General features: G+C 42.6%; 1 long non-coding RNA gene across 9 annotated transcripts in view; it reads right to left on the bottom strand.

Moving 5' to 3' along the window:
- Positions 1-18626, bottom strand: part of LOC103877694 — a 62222-nt gene that overhangs the window by 28232 nt on the left and 15364 nt on the right. For 2 of the 9 annotated variants that reach the window (XR_002517103.2, XR_001894971.3), the window contains exon 4: positions 8703-8794. The exons of 5 other annotated variants lie outside the window; for them this stretch is intronic. This is a non-coding gene — a long non-coding RNA (uncharacterized LOC103877694). Of the gene's footprint in view, positions 1-8702; positions 8795-14455; positions 15083-18238; positions 18495-18626 lie in introns of those variants that run through there. 2 more of the 9 variants (XR_637505.4, XR_002517105.2) reach the window with 2 other exon arrangements.

Below are 18626 nucleotides of genomic sequence, written 5' to 3'. Positions count from 1 at the left end.
GTGCAGTGGCACAATCTTGACTCACCGCAACCTCCGCCTCCGGGATTCAAGCAACTCTCCTGTCTTAAGTCTCCTGAGTAACTGGGACTATAGGCACATGCCACCATGCCTGGCTAATTTTTTTTTTTTTTTGTATTTTTAGTAGAGATGGGGTTTCACCTTGTTGGTCAGGCTGGTCTCAAACTCCTGACTTCAGGTGATCCATCCGCCTCGGCCTCCCAAAGTGCTGGGATTATAGGCATGAGCCACCGCGTCTGGCTATGTATCATATTTTCTATTAAATAAATAATCATACAGTTTGTCTAACAGCTGTGTCTCCTAATTGGAGGTGAGTTTCACAAGGACATGAATTCTATTTTTTTTAGACAGAGTCTCACTCTGTCGCCCAAGCTTGAGTGCAGTGGCATGATCTCGGCTCACTGCAACCTCTGCTTCCTGGGTTCAAGCAATTCTCTGCCTCATCCTCCCAAGTAGCTGGGGTTACAGGCGTTCACCACCACGCCTGGCCAACTTTTTGCATTTTTAGTAGAGACGGAGTTTCACCATGTTGGCCAGGCTGGTCTTGAACTGCTGACCCTGTGAGCTACCCACCCTGGCCTCGCAAAGTGATGAATTCTATTTTATACACTGTTGTTTCCCCAACACTTTGCACAAGGCTCAATACACAGCGGAGGTCAATAAAGTTGTGTGGTAAGAGTGAATGAATGAATGAATGAATGAATGAACGCATTGGCTGACTTGTTATACTTTTGATAAATGGGAGGGTTTTGTTTTTTTTTCTGAAAAAAGGCCTTAATGCTGAAGGTTCTGTTTGTAGAGGGAAAAACAGGCCTTAGGGGCAGTTGGTAAACAAGAATAGTGGTTAATGTTTAAAGGAACTCCATGGGCAGCTCCATCAAGTGCAGGGAGCCCAGCATGAGTTAAAACAAAGAGGAAAAAATGGCTCTGGGAATAGGGGGAACAGGAATAGGGATGGTGAATCACAGTTTCCTATATCTGGCCCACCAAATTTTCCTGTAATTTGTATTTACCTTAGACCCTGTACTAAGTTCCCAGAGGATGTGGAGTAAAAGTGGAAGCTGGTTTGTTTATGTTACACTGTTCATGTGGATTACTGCGTGGCAGAAACATTTTGGAGGGTTATTGCTAATCACCCCGATGTATGTGGGCTGGGGCTGGGGTGGTCAAAGCCGGCCTTTTTGGGGACAACCCTGGGATTGCATCAATTAGCCCAGCAGGGCCCACACCTCCTCATGAGACCCGGGCGCAGTTGTGGCCCCTCTCTGGACAAAGGGCATAGGGATGGAGCAGAAGGCAGAGCCTTGGAGATGAGAGGCTCCAACAGCTTCTCAGGGGAGCAGAGGGAAGCAGAAGACAGTTGCGTGGCCTGAGGGAACCTGCCCAGTTCTTGTTATGCTCACTAGACCTTAATTAAAGACCTTTGGTCATGCAGCTCTTAGCTCTTAGGTCAGGGTCCCTGAGGAATGAGGCTGATCAAGACTGTTAAAGGTCTAAGCACATTAAAGATTATGCTTGGTTTCTACATGTTATTCAAAACAAAATGGTATAAGCCATAAAATAAGTACAAAGACAGTTAATAAAATGTATCCTACGATGGTCATATTGATGGTCTTTTGCAAATATTGAATTCTTTTTTTTTTTTTTTTGAGACGAAGTCTCGCTCTGTCGCCCAGGCTGGAGTGCAGTGGCGTGATCCTGGCTCACTGTAACCTCTGCCTCCCGGGTTCACGCCTTTCTCCTGCCTCAGCCTCCCGAGTAGCTGGGACCACGAGCGCGTGCCACCATGCCTGGCTAATATTTTGTATTTTTAGTAGAGATGGGGTTTCACCATGTTAGCCAGGATGGTCATGATCTCCTGACCTTGTGATCTGCCCACCTCAGCCTCCCAAAGTGCTGGGATTACAAGGGTGAGCCACCGTGCCCAGCTGCAAATCCTGAATTCTTAAAAAACTTTTTTTTTCCTGTTTTGTGGTTTCTGCTTTCATAATGTCATAGCTCTTTCTTATCAGCTTATTGAAGAATCCATCCCTGATAAGGGGTCTGAGGGAGGATTCCTGTCAATGAAACTTGAATGAAAACTAGAGAAACATGTCCTTAGCTCACGGAGAAGCAGAGTGAGGACCCCGATCATTGATGGGCTCAGTGAGGACCCTGGTTACTGAGGGGACTGAGTGAGGGTCCCTGGGAGGCCTGTGAAGGAGACCCCTGGTCACTGAGGGGGCTGAGCTGGGGCACCATTGTTGAGGTGTCTCAGAGAAGGTCCCTAGTTACTGACTGGGGTGAGGGTGAGCTTTGGTCCCCGAGGAGCCTAAACAAGATGCTCTGGTCATTGGGGACCTGTGGAAAAGTACCTGATCACTGAGGGGTCTGAGTCAAGGGCCCTACTTGCTAAGGGCCTGGGTGGAGGCATCTGGTCACTAAAGCCTGAAGGAGAGGGTCCTGATCAGTGGTTCCTGAGTGAGAGACTCTATTACTGAGAAGGCCAAGGAGGACGTTTGTGTCACTGAGTTAGGGTGACCAACTCCTGACAAAACTGAGGGTGGGGGCCCTGGCTCTCAGAGGGTTGAAGAAAGGGCTCTGGACACTGAGACAACTGAGGGTATTCAGTCAACGGGAAGTATAAATGAGGTGCTTTCCCCAGCAAGTATGGGCTCACATAGGTGGGACAAACTGCCCAATGTGGGATCTGGTAGCTGAGATTTCATGGCCGGGTTAAACCACAGTGGTCCTTAATTCTTCCTTTCTCTTCCTCCTTCGGTCTGACCTGCAGGTCTTCTAGATACCAGTAGATGGCACTGCAACCTCACATGTGGAGGGGGCAGCTGGCTTAGGTCCCAAGATGGGGCCCAGGTGCAAGCAGGTGAGACGTCAGAGAGAGAGGAAATTAGTTGCCCCTCTGACCAGATTCCCTGGAGAACCAGGCTTGGTGGCTTAGATCCCATAAGCACAGCCACCTAGAGGCCAAGTCCTGATATCACAGACCAACTAGTTCCAAATACACTCTTACTTTTTATGTTGGATTCATTCATATGTTTTTTGTTTTTTTTTTCAGCAAGTGTACATCCAATATATGATAGAATTTGAGTTAGGTGCTGAGGATACAAGGGTGATTAAGCAAGGTCACTATTTTTAGAAGCTCATAGTGTCGGAGGTGAAAATTAATATACATAAAATAATTACAATAAATGTGATAAGGACTGAAGAACAAGGATATGCACAATGCTTTGGAGGCCCAGGGAAGGTCTGAATATGCAGTTTGAGGAGGTTGTGAACGTGTGAGGAGGAAGAGGTAACATTGAAACAGGGTCTCAAAGCATGAACAGGGATTTTGTTTGTGAGGCACACATGAGGGGAAGTATCTGGGGCAGGAGCAAAGGTGTGAGTAAGGATGTGAGGTGTGTGAGAGAGCCTGGGGTGTCAAGGGATCTCCATGCGATCCAAAGCATCTAGGAAATAGAGAACACTATAGAGGTGGGCTGGGAGGATGGTGAGGAAGAGGAATGACATATAGATATGGGGGAAGATCATTAAGAATCTTATACCCGTATTTAGGGCTTTGGTCATAGTCCTTAAACAGATGAAGAATCAGGAGAATTTTCAACAGGCAGCTGAAATATTCTGGTTTCTGTTTAATTACTTTGGTAGCCAAGTTGTAATTAGAGGAGGGATAGACTGCAGGCAGAAACCCAACTAGGCAACCAAGTTAGAATTTATGAGAGTTAAATAAAGAAGGATGTTACGGAAAAGAAAACAGATCTGAGGGGTGTTTAGGAGGAAGGATGAGCAGGATTTTGTGTCAAAGTAGATGTGAAAAGTAAGGGAGAACGAGGAATGTAGAAAAATAATAAATATTAACGTTTACTAAACATTTAACATTTGTAATACTTTATCTCAATAATCGTAACAGCACTCTCTAAGGTAGGAATTATTACCCCTGTTTTCAGATGAGGCAACTGGAGCTCAGAGAGGCTACGTGATTTGTCTAAGGCCACACAGCTAGTTCTGTCCCCTGCCTGGTTTTCCTATGTTAAGCCTTTTCTGTCTCCAGCTTCCCCTCCAGAGTGAGATTTAGGAAATCCTTCCTTAAAATCCTCCAGTGGCCCCCTATTGTGTACTTCACAGTTGCATCAACCTTTCTCCACCTCATTCTAAAAATCAGGCAGGCAGGACTGCTGGCAACTCCCCAAAGGGCTAACTTTTCCTGCCTGTGTGCACTTTTATATGTGGTACACTGCTGACAACTCCCCAAGGGGCTAACCTTTCTCGTCTGTGTGCACTTGTATACGTGCTGCACCGCTGACAACTCCCCAAAGGGCTAATCTTTCTTGCCTGTGTGCACTTGTATGTGTACTGCCCTGCTGATGCACATTCCAACTGACACCTTCACACATGCTGGCTCCTTCCGCCTCATCTGCACCTCCCTCCTACCCACTGACCTTATTAACTTATACTTGTCTTTCGAATGTCGTTTCCTTAGGGTAGATTTTATGACTCACCCTCAAGTCCTTGAGGTTAGGTCTATGTACAATGTACTGTCACAGCATTTAGTACTTTTCTTTCATAGCATAGATCACAATTATAATTAAGTCACTATTTTCATAATTACTAGCTTAACGTCAATTTCTTCCACTGGCTTATATACGTTTTTTGAGGTGACGGAGGGGCTACTTGAGGGGTATTCATAGCAGTTTTGTTGTAGCAACAAAAATACCATGAATTAGTTCATAAAATGTGATTAAATATTCCTTATAATGGAATATTATGCAGCCACTAAAATGAATGAGAGCTCATGCCACCCTCTCTCAATTTCCAGCCAGGCCCTGTTGACAGAAGAGAAGACTCAAGCCTGATGTGCAGACAGCTCTGCATGGGACACAGCCACCAGATAGAAATGGCCAGAGGGAAGGGGAGCCCAACTTCCATACTGCCTGGAATAACACATATCCTGGGGACAGGTTTACACTGATTTCTGGGTGGTGTCTGGTGATTTTGTCAGACTGCGAAGAGCTAATGCAAGGCATATATTGGAGTTAATCACTTTTGTGAGCAACTGAGCTCTATCTGTTGGATCTTCTGAGAATAAGTGTAAGATGTTCCATTTATTTATTTATTTATTTATTTATTTATTTATTTATTTAGACAAAGTCCTCCTGCTCTGTCGCCTAGGCCGGAGTGCAGTGACCATAGCTCACTGTAATTTTGAATTACCAGACTTAAGTGATCCTCCTACCTCTGCCTCCCAAAGTCCTGGGATTATAGGCACAGCCACCATGCCTGGCCTGCATTTGTGTATCTCCTGGCCTTACCCCTCCTTAGTCAAGGGTTACCTCTGGGGTGTTAGCTGCCTCACATTTTGAGGTTGTGTATGCAGCAGTGTGCCCTAGGCAAAAGGTGAAGCTGAGTCCAACTGCTGACAGATTCCCTCTACAGGAAGTTAGTTGCCATCCTGCTTCCTGATCAACTAGCTGGAGAAAAAGATAAGCCAAGATGTGGGTTGGGACCAAAGGACGCATCTGATACATCAATCAAGTCTTCTTCCCTAACCTTCCCAGTTTTTGCCCAATGGATTAATGAATAAACTGGCAGTGAGATTAGGGATGTTAACTAGGTTTTGGCTCATAATAGAATTCTCTTGGCTGTGTCTTATTTGGCTACTGCCACAGCCAAATACGCAAATTGCCAATTAACAGTGACAAACTCTTAATCCATATTATGAGACCATAATTTAATGGGATCAGCCAGCTAATGGTACCAGCTAGATTGTTTTTAGACATGTTTTATTACATAGGTGACAGACATTTGTCCTCATTGGAATAGACACTTTTTCTGAATTTGGGTGTTTCTTCTCCCTTTGTCACACTCCTGCCAGCACTGACATCTGTGAACTTACTGAAAGTCTTATGTATTGTCATGGAATCATGTATACTTTTATATCCTGTTATCAGTTATTTAATGCTGCATAATAAACCATCCCAAAACATAGTGGCTTAAAACAGTAACCATATATTATTGCTCATGAATCTGTGGGTCGCCAGGTTGATCAGCTGCAGGTTGACTGGTCTAGGATGACCTCATTCACATGTCTGGTGGTTGGCTGGCTGATGGCTGGGTGACATGGGAGACTGGGACATGTGTCTTATCAAGTATCAAGCTACCCTGGCCTTATTTACATGGCAGGGTCAGGGCTCCAAAAGAGAGACCAGAAGTTTGAAGCTTACATTTAGAACTAGCATGATGACACTTCTGCTGCATTCTATTGGCCAAAGCAAACCATAAGACCAGTCTAGATTCAGTGTGTGAGGAAATAGACTTTCTTGATGGAAGGATTGAAAAGTCACATTTCAAAGAGTATGGATACAGGGGAGGCAGGGGAAGCATAGGATGTTTTATTTTATTTTATTTTATTTTTTGAGACTGAGTCTCACTCTGTTGCCCAGGATGGAGTACAGTGGCGCAAGCTCTGCTCACTGCAAGCTCCGCCTCCCGGGTTCACGCCATTCTCCTGCCTCAGCCTCCTGAGCAGCTGGGACTACAGGTGCCCACCACCACGTCCAGCTAATTTTTTTTTTTATTTTTAGTAGAGACGGGGTTTCACCATGTTAGCCAGGATGGTCTCGATCTCCTGATCTTGTGATCCACCCACCTCAGCCTCCCAAAGTGCTGGGATTACAGGTGTGAGCCGCTGCACTCAGCCAGGGCCCATTGTTGTAATTAATGTATCACAGCTCTGTCAAGAAATTTTTCATAGAAAAAGAAGACAAAGAACCAATGTCCATGCCATTCATTGATTTCATTATGGGACCTACAGTGGGTTGAATTGTGTTCTGCAAAAAGATATGTTGAAGTCCTAACCCTGGTACCTTTGAAGAGGACCTTATTTAAAAATAGGGTCTTTGCAGGTGTAATCAAATTAAAATAAGGTCAGACTGGATTACAGAGGACCCTAAACTCAATGATTGGTGTCTCTATAAAGAGAGAAAGATTTGAAAACTCTCAGATACAGAGGAAAGAAGGACCTGTGAAGATGAGGACAGAGATTGAAGTGGTGCAGTTACATGCCAAGGAATGACAAGGATTGCTGGGAGCTATCAGAGGTAAAGAATGATTCTCTCCCAAGCCTTTGGAGAGAGTGCCTTGCTGAGACCTTGGGCTTCTAGCTTCTAGAACCATGATATAACAAATGAATATGTTTCTGTTGTTTTAAGTCACTAATTTTGTGGCACGTTCTTATGGCAGCTCTAGGAAGCTAATATAGACCCCATCAGACAGAAGTTGCTGGCATTACAGAGAAATGACTGTTCAGCTTTGACTCTAGCTGGGGGACAATTTCTTGTGAGTTAGGCATCTTGTCTTGCTGTTGATGATTTATGCTCTCTGCCGGATTCATATATTCATGTCTCCAAGTCAGAATAAAAAGGCCCAGGGATTAAGAGTTGGAGATGGGAGCATCACCACTCATAATTATACTTCAATAATCATTCTCAAAATGCTGTCTTTCTCTAACCAAGATTCTTTTACTACCAAAGTATTTAGCACCTTAGGGTTCAAAGTGAAACAAAAACAGAAACAAAACAAAACAAAACAAAACAACAAAACCAAAGCAAGGTGAGAGATAGTTTCACTAGGGGTCTGTAATAATGATCCCATTATATTGGAAATTGGAATCTGGTCATTTCACATTTCTCATGCCACATGCAGAAATGGAAAAAAGATGTCCTGCTGTTATCTAGGATAATTAATCTTTTTAAAAAATTAATTTTTAAGTTGACTAATATAAATTGTATAGATTTTTTAGTGTACAACATGTTTTGATACATGAATATACTGTAGAATGGTTAAATTGAGCTAATTAATATATCAATTAACTCAAGTACTTACATTTTTTCTGTGGTGAGAAAGCATAATCTACTCTCTTAGCAATTTTCAAATGTATAATATGTTGTTACTAACTATGGCCATCATATTGTACAATAAATCTTCTGAGCTGATTCTTCCTGTTTAACTGGAGGAAACTTTTGTGCCTTTTGATCAGTGTCTCCCCAATATCTCTACTCGCCCATCGCCCCAACTCCCAGCCCCAGCCACTGGTAACTTCTATTCTACTCTCTGCTTCCATAAGTTTGATTTTTTAAAGGTTCTACATATTTCTGAAATCATGCAGTATTTGTCTTTCTGGCTGGTTTTACTTCACATGATGTTTTCCAGGTTTCTCCATATTGTCACAAATGAAAGGATTTCCTTCTTTATAAGGGCTGAATATATCCCACATTTTCTTTATCCATTAGGATGGTTAATTTTGACTACAACTGGAGAAAAGTGCTTTTCTTCTCTCAATTGTTCATTTCATGTGGAGGGAGCTCTTTAGAGTAACAATGCTAGCCTCCCTCTCCAGAAGAGAAGTCAATGACTTAGGTAACTGATACATTTGGGAAGAACAAGCTTCAGCTTTCCCAACTGTCTCTTTGGGATCCAGGTTGACCTGGAAAGCATGCACTTCGAAGGACATTCTAAAGGGGCTTGCCCCATTGGTAGATCTCAGTTTTCCAGTATGATCTACAGCCGTGTAGGCAAACCTCTCTTTATTTCTGGGATTCACTATTAGAAAGTTATCTTATCCAGTGACATAAACCCTCTTTCTAGTATTAACTTTGTCAGTCATAGAAATGATTATTGGCTTCTACCTTTTAACTGGTGTTGAACTCAGGAGAGGGAAAGATGTGCCGTTTATTGAGGATCCACACAACTTCAACATCTCATTCACTGGACCAGGAGCCTTAAAAAATAAACAGGGAGTGAAATTTGGAGACCCAGCTAATACGTTAAGAGGCTTTTGGTGAAGTCAGTTTTGGGTTTGGACTTGAGCAAGCATACATTTGTGATTGCAGTGGTTTTGTGGAAGCTTTTAGTAAGCCAGAAGGCTCTTTTAATGGATGTAATTGGTTTTTATCAGTTGTAGCTGGGCAGGAAGTTTCAGATTTTCATTGCTGGCCAGGGGGGAACTTTTTTTTTTTTTTTTTTGTGATGGAGTCTGGCTCTGTCGCCCAGGCTGGAGGGCAGTGGCACGATCTTGGCTCACTGCAACCTCCACCTGAGTTCAAGCAATTCTCCTGCCTCAGCCTCCCAAGTAGCTGGGACTACAGGTGTGTGCCATCACGCCTGACTAATTTTTGTATTTTTAATAGAGACAGGGTTTCACCATATTGGTCAGGTTGGTCTCGAACTCCTGACCTCAAGTGATCCACCCTCCTCGGCCTCCCAAAGTGCTGGGATTACAGGTATGAGTCACCATGCCTGACCTCAGGTGGGACTTTCACCTTGGTGGGACCTCACAAGTCTTGGAACTTTATCCACAGGTGAGGATCTGTTTTTAATATGAGCCAGGCTCTGGGCTGAACTTAGGGGAGCAGTAGATGGGTCTTGTCTGCCTTCAGCCAAAATGTCTCTGTCAAGGTGCATGTGGGTGTCCTTAATATTCAAAAGGGTAGGCCTTAGCCAGATGCCACTGTGGGCAGGGTTTGAGGATGGCTCTGTAAAGGCACAACTATAGCAAAAGTGAGAGCTTTGGGTGTAATGTGCTGTAGATTATTCTTGAACTACAAAGGTATCAGAGCTAGGATATGTGCATGAGCCACGTGAGGGCTATGAAGATGCTGGTGAGCTGCAGTGCCTTAGTAAGCAGGGACAGCTGAAGTAATGCTTCAATCAAGGAGAAGAGAGAGAAGAGAAACAAAGAGAAAGGAGAGTCCTGTATCTGTAAAAGACACCTGAATCTTTTAGATGTGGGCAGGATGCAGAACAATTATTTATCAGTTGTGGTATTCACCATTGTAAGTAGGCTGCTCCAAATCTGACCCACTAAGATGTTTTGAAATGACTTTATCCAAGAAAGGGAACTATGGAGAGACTATCCTGGAATTCTTATGGCTTATCTCAGGCTCAAGTGCTACTCTCATTATATCTTGAGAAGACTAAGATACATGAATAAAAAAGGAAAAGGAGATGCAACTAGATGTAATTGCTCTTAAAGAGAGTATCAGAAAATATAAGCTGATGGAATTATTATTAGCTCAGAAACAGTCATTAGGTCCTAAGTAAATCTAACAAGATAAAAAAAGTGTAGATTTCAGTGCTGGCTGAAATTACTCCTTCAAAAAGGATCTAGGTATAGAAAACTATTAAGGTGCAGCATCTCAAAATTGGGGTGGAGAGAGAGACAGAGAAAGGGAGGGAGGGAGGGAGAGCATGAGGGAAACTTGCAGCATGAGCAAAATAGGACTTTCCTTAAAGATGGGACATAGATATGCTTCAGTTAAGAAACACTTAATGGGGTTGAGGGGAAGACCAGAAAGATTATTGTAAAGTACTAAATGCATCACTAGGAGCTCTAGATAACAGCCATTAGAAGGGCTGCATCTCTGCTATGTGGAGGCTTGGCGACTCTGTGTCCCAGAGTGGTAGGCCACAAGGGGTCTAGCATTTATAAATCAGGGACCGGCCAAGGCAGAGATAAGAAGTATTAATGTGGGACTAGGAAGAAAAATGATGCATTCTAGGTTTAGGTTGGATGCTGGTCTGTTGAGAGAACACCTTCTGTGTGGGATTATCCAACTCTGGATGCGCACTTTCGAAGAGTGAGGGCTTTGGCATAACCAGAACCCATTGATTTTATGTCTTAATTACTAGCCATGAAATAAAATCTAGAGAAATAGGGTAGTAAAACAAGTGTCCAGTAGCAGAAAGAGCTGCTACTCAAGTCTTAGACTATTCAACAGTCAAGAAAAGACAGTATCTTAAGGAAGCCCATGGCTGAATTATTGACTGGTATTTATTAGGCCTGAGGTGGATGACCAACCATCCTGGTTTTTCTGGTTTTAGCATTGAAAATCCTGCATTTAAGGTAAACCAGGATAGTTGGTCACCCTATTAATAGGGGTCCGAGTTTCCAAAGTGTCAACAGCATTTTCAGTTCAGGAATCTGGTGGTGGTCATTCTCTAGTGGGAACAAATGCAGAGATAGAGAGAAATTTCTCTAGGAAGCAGGTTTCTTGGGTTGAAGACATTATTTAACAGGATGCAGTGGTAGCAGCCACATAGGTAACAGGACTGAAAAATGCTGCCTACTGCCATCCCAACGCATCAGAGCGCTATAGTCTTGGAAGCTACAACACAACAGGCATACCACTGGGGTACACTGGGATGCCAGAACTTGGGGCTCAATCAGTGTATTGAACTGTATAGGAAAATTTGAGCAGGCTGGATGGGAATTAAAAATCCCTTCAACAAGGCCTAATGACTGAAGTGGCATCATTGCAAATTTCTACACTTTGCAGAAAGAAAAGAATGTTTCTGATATCTCTCTCTCAGAGCATTGGGGGAAGATATAAGTGCACGATTGGATTTACTCCCAAAAGTTATTAAATGCAGAGTACTTAAATAGAAGAGACAATGGTATAAAGATTCACGTACCCATTACCCACTTTAACAATAATCAACTCAGGGTCAATATTGATTCCTCTACATAAACCAAGGGGGAAGCTGTAATTTTTGTATACCATCTGTGAGTGGGTGGGTTAGTCTCCCTAATTCTGGTATTCAGAATCAAGCGACCCATTTGCTAAATGATATAGCCACATTCGTCAATATGAATTTTATCAGTAACATTGTGGTTTTGATCTCTTATTACCTTATTTTATTTTTTTTTTTTGAGACAGTCTTGCTCTGTTGCCCAGGCTGGAGTGCAATGGCGTGATCCTGGCTCATTGCAACCTCCACTGTGCCTGGCCTCTTATTACCTTATTCTTTTACTTTATTTCTCAGTTGGTTGAGAACTAGAACAAGAAATTGGGGTATTATTTATCAGTGCCCTTAAATCCTCCCACAACCACTGAGAATAAATAGGCTTGCTACTTTGATTAGACAAACTTCTGCACCTACCTGGACCACAGATCCTGTAAGAGTGGACTATACCTACCACTTTCATCTCAGTCCATTACCCCTGGGCAATAGCTTATTAGATCTGACCCAAGGCTACCAGTTAGATGTTCCCTGTCTTTATTGATCAAGGAATTAAACTATGAGGCCAGGTATGGTGGCTCACACCTGTAATCCCAGCACTTTGGGAGGCTGGAGGCAGGCGGGATCACCTGAGGCCAGGAGTCTGAGTCCGCCTGGCCACATGTGGTGAAAATTTCTTTCTTTTGGGCCAATTCATTTTTTCTACTCTTATTTCTTCTTTTATTCCTTTAGAGGTGGGTCTTACTCTACAGCTGGAGGTAGTGGCGGATCATGCCCACTGCAGCCCTCCTCCTGACTCCAGTCCTGGTGTGCATCCTCCTCTCAGCCCTGGGTTGCTTAGCTGGAACTAGGTCTATGCCAGCACACCCAGCTTAACTTTTAAAAATTTCTAGTAGAGATGAGGGTCTACATGTTGTTCAGGGGCTGGTCTGCCAGAACTCCTGGGTTCAAGGACTCTCCTGCCTGGCCTCTAAATTATTATTGATTATATAAGGAGCCACCCAGCCAGGGATTTATATTTATGGCAGCCTCTTATACAGCAAGGCAGGCTGCTAGGAATAATTTGCAAGTCAAGTGGGCTTGCCGTGGTGTGGGAGAGTGGTTCTGGCTCTAACCCAATCTTGGAGAAGCAAGGCTGACTGTTAATTTTTTGTTTCCTTTGTTTCTGTTTTGAGATTTGAGTCTTCTCTGTCTCCCCAGGCTGAGTGCAGTGGCACTATCTTGGCTCATTACAACTCCTCCGCCTCTCCTGGCTCTGCTGACTCCTCCTGCCCAGCCTCCCAAGTAGCTAAGGCTGGGATTACGGATGCCTGCCACCTGGCTGAATTTTGTACTTTTTAGGTGTAGAGATGGGGTTTCACTGCATGCTGCTAGGCTGATAATGGCCTCCAGTTCCATCCATGTCCCCAAAGGATATCATCTTGTTCTTTTATGGCTGTTAGCATCCCATGGTGCAAGCACTCGAATGGTAGATTACCTTGATTACATGTGAAATACATTGCTATAGATTTACTACTCAGAGAAAGTATAATGAAAATTCAGGTCTAAATAAAAGCAATATCCCTTTCTCTCTGTCTATACGTGAAATGCCTAGGATGTTCACTACAGCCTGGGCCTCCCCACCCTGAAAAGTGGATGGAGGATAATGAGAGTGATGAGTATGTCTTAGTGTGGAGCATGCACCTAAAATAGCAAATGTAACCCCAGCCTAACTAAGTGACTGGTTCCCAGAGATATCTTTAGTTCAGTTTTATTAACGTATTCAGCAAGCCTAGAAGTCATAAAAAGAGTCCAAATATGTACTGGATTTTAAGAAAAAATAATGTCTATTCTTTGGCTAAGAAAAGGTAGCTAACTAATAAGAAATGAACTACTTGCAGTGAGGATAGATAGATAGATATAGATAGATAGGATAGGATAGGATAGGAAAATAAGGCAACTTAGTCAAGAAAATCCAGCCAATTGATAAGAAATTGATAAGCCTAAGTCTAAAAGCAAAATGTTTGTCTTCTTTTATTTTGGTCTATATTTTATTTTAATTCTATTTGTGATAGGGTCTTCATTTCTAGTTCTGGAATCCAGTAGGAGGCTACAATGGTGCTACCTATGTTCCACTGTAGCCTCTAACTACCTGGGGCCCATGGGATTCCTGGCCTCTACCTGGGCTAAGCATTAGAATCACAGGCATGCCATCATGCCTAGTCTAGTTTTAAATTTTTTTTTTTAAGATTTTTAAAATTTTATTATACTTTAAGTCTCTAGGGTATATGCAAAATGTGCAGGTTTGTTATATGTATACTTGTGCCATGTTATGCTGCAATCAACCTGCCAGCACTCCATCAACTTGCCATTTAGAACAGAGTAACTCCTAATGCAATCCCAGTTAGATAGGCCCTGGGTGTGTGTGTGGAGTGTTCCTCCTGAGTCTAAGTGATCTCATTGTTCAGTTCCTACCGGAGAGAACATGCAGGTTTGGTTTTCTGCTCCTGATGGTTTGCTGAGGAATGATGGTTCTAGCTGGAACATCCATACGTCCCATAGACATACAAATCATCCTCTTTTATGGGCTGTAGTAGTATTCCCATGGTGGTACATTTTCTTCTAATATCCATAGGCCTGGCTACTGATGGAGCATTTGGGTTCATTCCAAGTCTTTGCTATTGTGAAGAAAGCTGCAGCCAAAATATACGCAGTATGTGTGTCTTTATAGCATGTTTTTTTGTAGAGATGGCCTCTCCATGCTAGTCAACTTAAAAAAATTAATTCCTTTAAAAGGATTAATTATCCCGATACAGCAGGACATCTTTTTCCATTTCTGCATGGTCTCATGCATGGCTCTTCCTACCAAAGAGGCAATTCTAAGAGGATTCCACAAAGAGGGTATTAAACACTCCTTAGACTCTTTACTTCAAGATGTTACCTGTGTATCCAGATCCTTCACAAGCTCTCTGGCCTTTAGATGCACAACTTTTCCTTCTCCATGGGCCTCCTTTTAAAATTTTATTTATTAGGAACTCCATCGATTTGGTTGGGAAAACCCCACACCTATCCACAAGGAGGGATCTCACTTCTTGGCTCTTTCTTTCTCTCCAAATTTACCATTCTTACCTTACCAAAGTGTCTTGGTCTGAGTGTGCAAATTAGAGGTAGGGTCCCCAGGACTTTAACCAGATAAAAATGATGCCTACTTTTATCCAAGCCTTGCAAAATTCTATGTATAGAAGTGGGCTGGGGGTGGGGAAGGAAGAAAAGACTCTAAGATTGCAGTTTGTTGTGGATTTAGATCTTCCTGGCTGAATTTCCTTTTCAGTATTCCCACATGTGTGAGGAGGAACTATGTCAGTTCATTTGATCAATAGAATTGTTATATTAGCTCATGCACTGCTCCCAGGAACAAACATTAATTTTTAAAGAGTACAATCTAGACTCATATTGAAAAAGGATATATTTCCTCAATTAGAAGGTATCTTACCTTTTCCCCAGAGTTAGTAGGCGCCATTATTGTTCAGAAAAGAGGTCTGGTTTCTTTCCTGCTTTGCCTGGGAAGCTATTGAAATAATAAATAAGCTGTATTATCCTTTAATGGATCCTCCCTTTTGTTAATTCAGGAAAGGCTCCAGACTCAATAAATTGTTTCAACAGTCTACTTTGGGAGCTGGGGTGGCCGCCAATTCTCTTACAATAAACCCTCCTTCACTTAAGTTACCTGAGATAATTTCTATTCTTTGCAACCAACTGATCTCTGTCTAGAAAATAAATGGATTTTGAGAAGTAGGTTTGCAAGCAATAGAGCCTCAAAAGAATGTGGCTACTGTCCTCAGCATTTTGGCATGGTCCAGAGTGGTGAAGATTCTCTCATCCCAGGAAGGCCTAGCTAGCTTGACTAGACTTTTTTTCATTGCAAAAAAGTGGCACCTGACCAAGGTCCATTATGATAGGGGCCTGGGGGAATATAATTAGAAAGTGAGAGAGCTGGTGGCATGACTTCTTATACTGCCATGCCTGGTGGCAAAGGCTAATTAAAACACTGACACCATTCTAGGCTAATTCATGAAGGGTTCAGACTCTTTGGGTATGAATGAAAGTTTGAGTCAGTTCACTTGGTAAAGAAACTGTAACCAGTGTAGATACTGGTTAAAAGCATAAACAGGCTGGGCGCTGTGGCCCATGCCTGTAATCCCAGCACTTTGGGAGGCCGAGGAGGGCGGATCACCTGAAGTCAGGAGTTCGAGACCAGCCTGGCCAACATGGTGAAACCCTGTCTCTACTAAAAATGCAAAAATTACCCACGCATGGTGGCACACACCTGTAATCCCAGCTACTTGGGAGGCTGAGGTAGGACAATCACTTGAACCTGGGAGGCGGAGGTTGCAGTGAGCCCTGATTGTGCCACTGCACTCCAGCCTGGGAGACACAGTGAGACTCCATCTCAGAAAAAAAAAAAAAAAAAAGCATAAACAACATGAAATGGATTAAAAGAGAAAGACAGGCAAGGTGAGGTGGCTCACGCCTGTAGTCCCAGAACTTTGGGAGGCAGAAGCAGGAAGGTCGCTTGAGCCCAGGGCAACATGGAGAGGCCACATCTCTACAAAAAAAATTTAAAAATTAGTTGGGCATAGTGGCACATGCCTGTGATTCTAGTTACTTGGAAGGGTGAGGCAGGAGAATCACTTGAACCCAGGTGGTTGAGGCTACAGTGAGACATGGTAGCACCATTGTACTCCTATCTGGATTCCAGAGCAGGCAAGACCCTATCACAAATAAAATTAAATAAAATATGGACAAAATAAAGACAAGCTTTACTTTTTAGACTTAAACATCAATTTCTTATCCAATTGACATTGGATTTTTATTTGACTTTAAATTTAACTTATTTTTTCTATCTATCTATCTATCTATCTATCTATCTATCTATCTATCTATCTCACTGCAAGTATGATTCATTTCTTATTGGTGCTTTACCTTTCTTAGCAAAACAAACATTATTTTTTCTTAAATCAGTAAATTTGTATTGGACTCTTTTATGTTCTAGGCTTTTCTGTGCTAGACACGTTATTAAAACTGAGAACTAAAATATCTCTGGGAACCAGTCATAGTTAGGCACAAGGTTACATTTACTTTTCATGCAAATTTGCATGCTCCACACTGAACATACTCATCTTTCTCATTATCCTCACATCCCTTTTCCAGGGTGAGGCAGGCTGTAGTGAACATCCTGAGCATTTTCACCGTATAGACAGAAAGGAATCTTATTACTTTGTTAGACACAATTTTCATTATACTTTCTCAAAAATGATAAAATCTGTAACAATATTGTTCCTGTAATCAAGGTAATCTACATTAAAAGGTATATACACCATGGAATACTATGCAGCCATAAAAAAGAACAAGATGATGTCCTTTGCAGGGACATGGATGGAACTGGAGGCCATTATCCTTTCGCATCCTAAGGATATAAAAAACCAAATACTGCATGTTCGAAGTGGGTGCTAAATGATAAGAACACATGAACACATAGAGGGGAACAGCAGACACTGGGGCCTTTCAGAAAGTGGAAGGTGGGAGAAGGGAGAAGATTAGGAAAAATAACTAATGGTTACTAGGCTTAATACCTGGGTAATGAAATAATCTGTACAACAAACCCCCCAGACACAAATTTACCTTTGTAACAAACCTGCACTTGTATCCCTGAACTTAAAATAAAAGTTAAAAAAAAAGTATATATTTTTGAAAGTCCTGATCCAGGTCCTAAAACATGGGGCTGTTTCAGAAACTAGTCTTCTATATCCTTTTGTATCGACTTTAAATGGTCCAAATGCTGATGGAAGAGATCACTTCTCCATTAATTGCCCTGTAACTTTATTTATATTGATCTTTTCTTGTCAAGACATGGCTTTTTGGCTAAATGAAAGATTTCCTTATTTCTTTCTTCTCATCTCTCAGAGAAGCCTGTGTATTTATACTTGGCATCTTGGAAGTTTGGGAAGGAGTTTGGGGACCACACGCACCCTGTGGGATTGTACTGAGGAGAGGGATGCATCCAATATTGTAGCCACTTGCCACATATGTCTGCTAAGCACTTGAAATACGGATAATGTAGCTGAGGATTAAGTTTTACATTTTATTTAATTCTAATTAATGAAAATTTAAAACCAAACAGCCACATGTGGCTAGTGGCTATCATATTGGACAGTGTAGGGCTGGAGAAACCCTTAGACAAATTTAAGAAAATGGCTTTTGGGTTACACTGCTTGTTTCAGGTGGCTGGATTGTGTTTTTCAATGTGATAATATAATAGCTTGCACTTTGTTGTGGATTTAGATCTTCCTGGCTGAATTTCCTTTTCAATATTCCTACATGTGTTAGTAGGAATTATGTCAGTTCATTTGATTAATAGACTTGTTATATTAGCTCATCCATTGCTCCCAGGAACAAACATTAATTTTTAGAGAGCACAATCTAAAAGCATGCTTGGGCTGGGTGCGGTGGCTCACCCCTGTAATCCCAGCACTTTGGGAGGCCAAGGTGGGAGGATTGTTTGAGCCCAGGAGTTAGAGACCAGACTAGGCAACATAGTAAGATCCTGTCTGTACGAAAAACTGAAAAATTAGCCAGGCGTGGTGGCATGTGCCTGTAGTCCTAGCTACTTGGGAGACTGAGGTGGGAGGACCACTTGAGTCTGGGAGGTTGAGGCTGCAGTGAGCTGTGATTGCACCACTGCACTCCAGTTGAGCAACAGGGCAAGACCCTGTTGCAAAACAAAACCAACCAACCAAACAACCAAAGCATATATCTGCATGCTTGTCTGAGGGACTGCGGATGAGCGGGTGGATAGACAGCTTACCCCTCTTGAACTTACACTCTCCTCTTGAGCATCAGTGGTGGGAGTTCCACAAAGGTACTGCAGCTGGGCTGAGGCTAGATGAAGACACCATCTTAGTAAAAGGCTGTGGGGTATCCTGACCAGATGGGGAGAATTTGGGGAAATATTTTCAGCTGCTATTCAAAGAATGGCAGCAATACCCCACTCTGCAAGTCTCTCTCCTCTTTGAGGTCCCATTTTTCTGCTACATAGTCATAAGACCTATTTA

This window comes from Papio anubis, chromosome 12 (genome assembly GCF_008728515.1).
Source record: "Papio anubis isolate 15944 chromosome 12, Panubis1.0, whole genome shotgun sequence".
NCBI lineage: Eukaryota > Metazoa > Chordata > Mammalia > Primates > Cercopithecidae > Papio > Papio anubis.
Note: the sequence above shows the minus strand (reverse complement) of the source record. Positions and strands in the feature narration are given on the sequence as shown.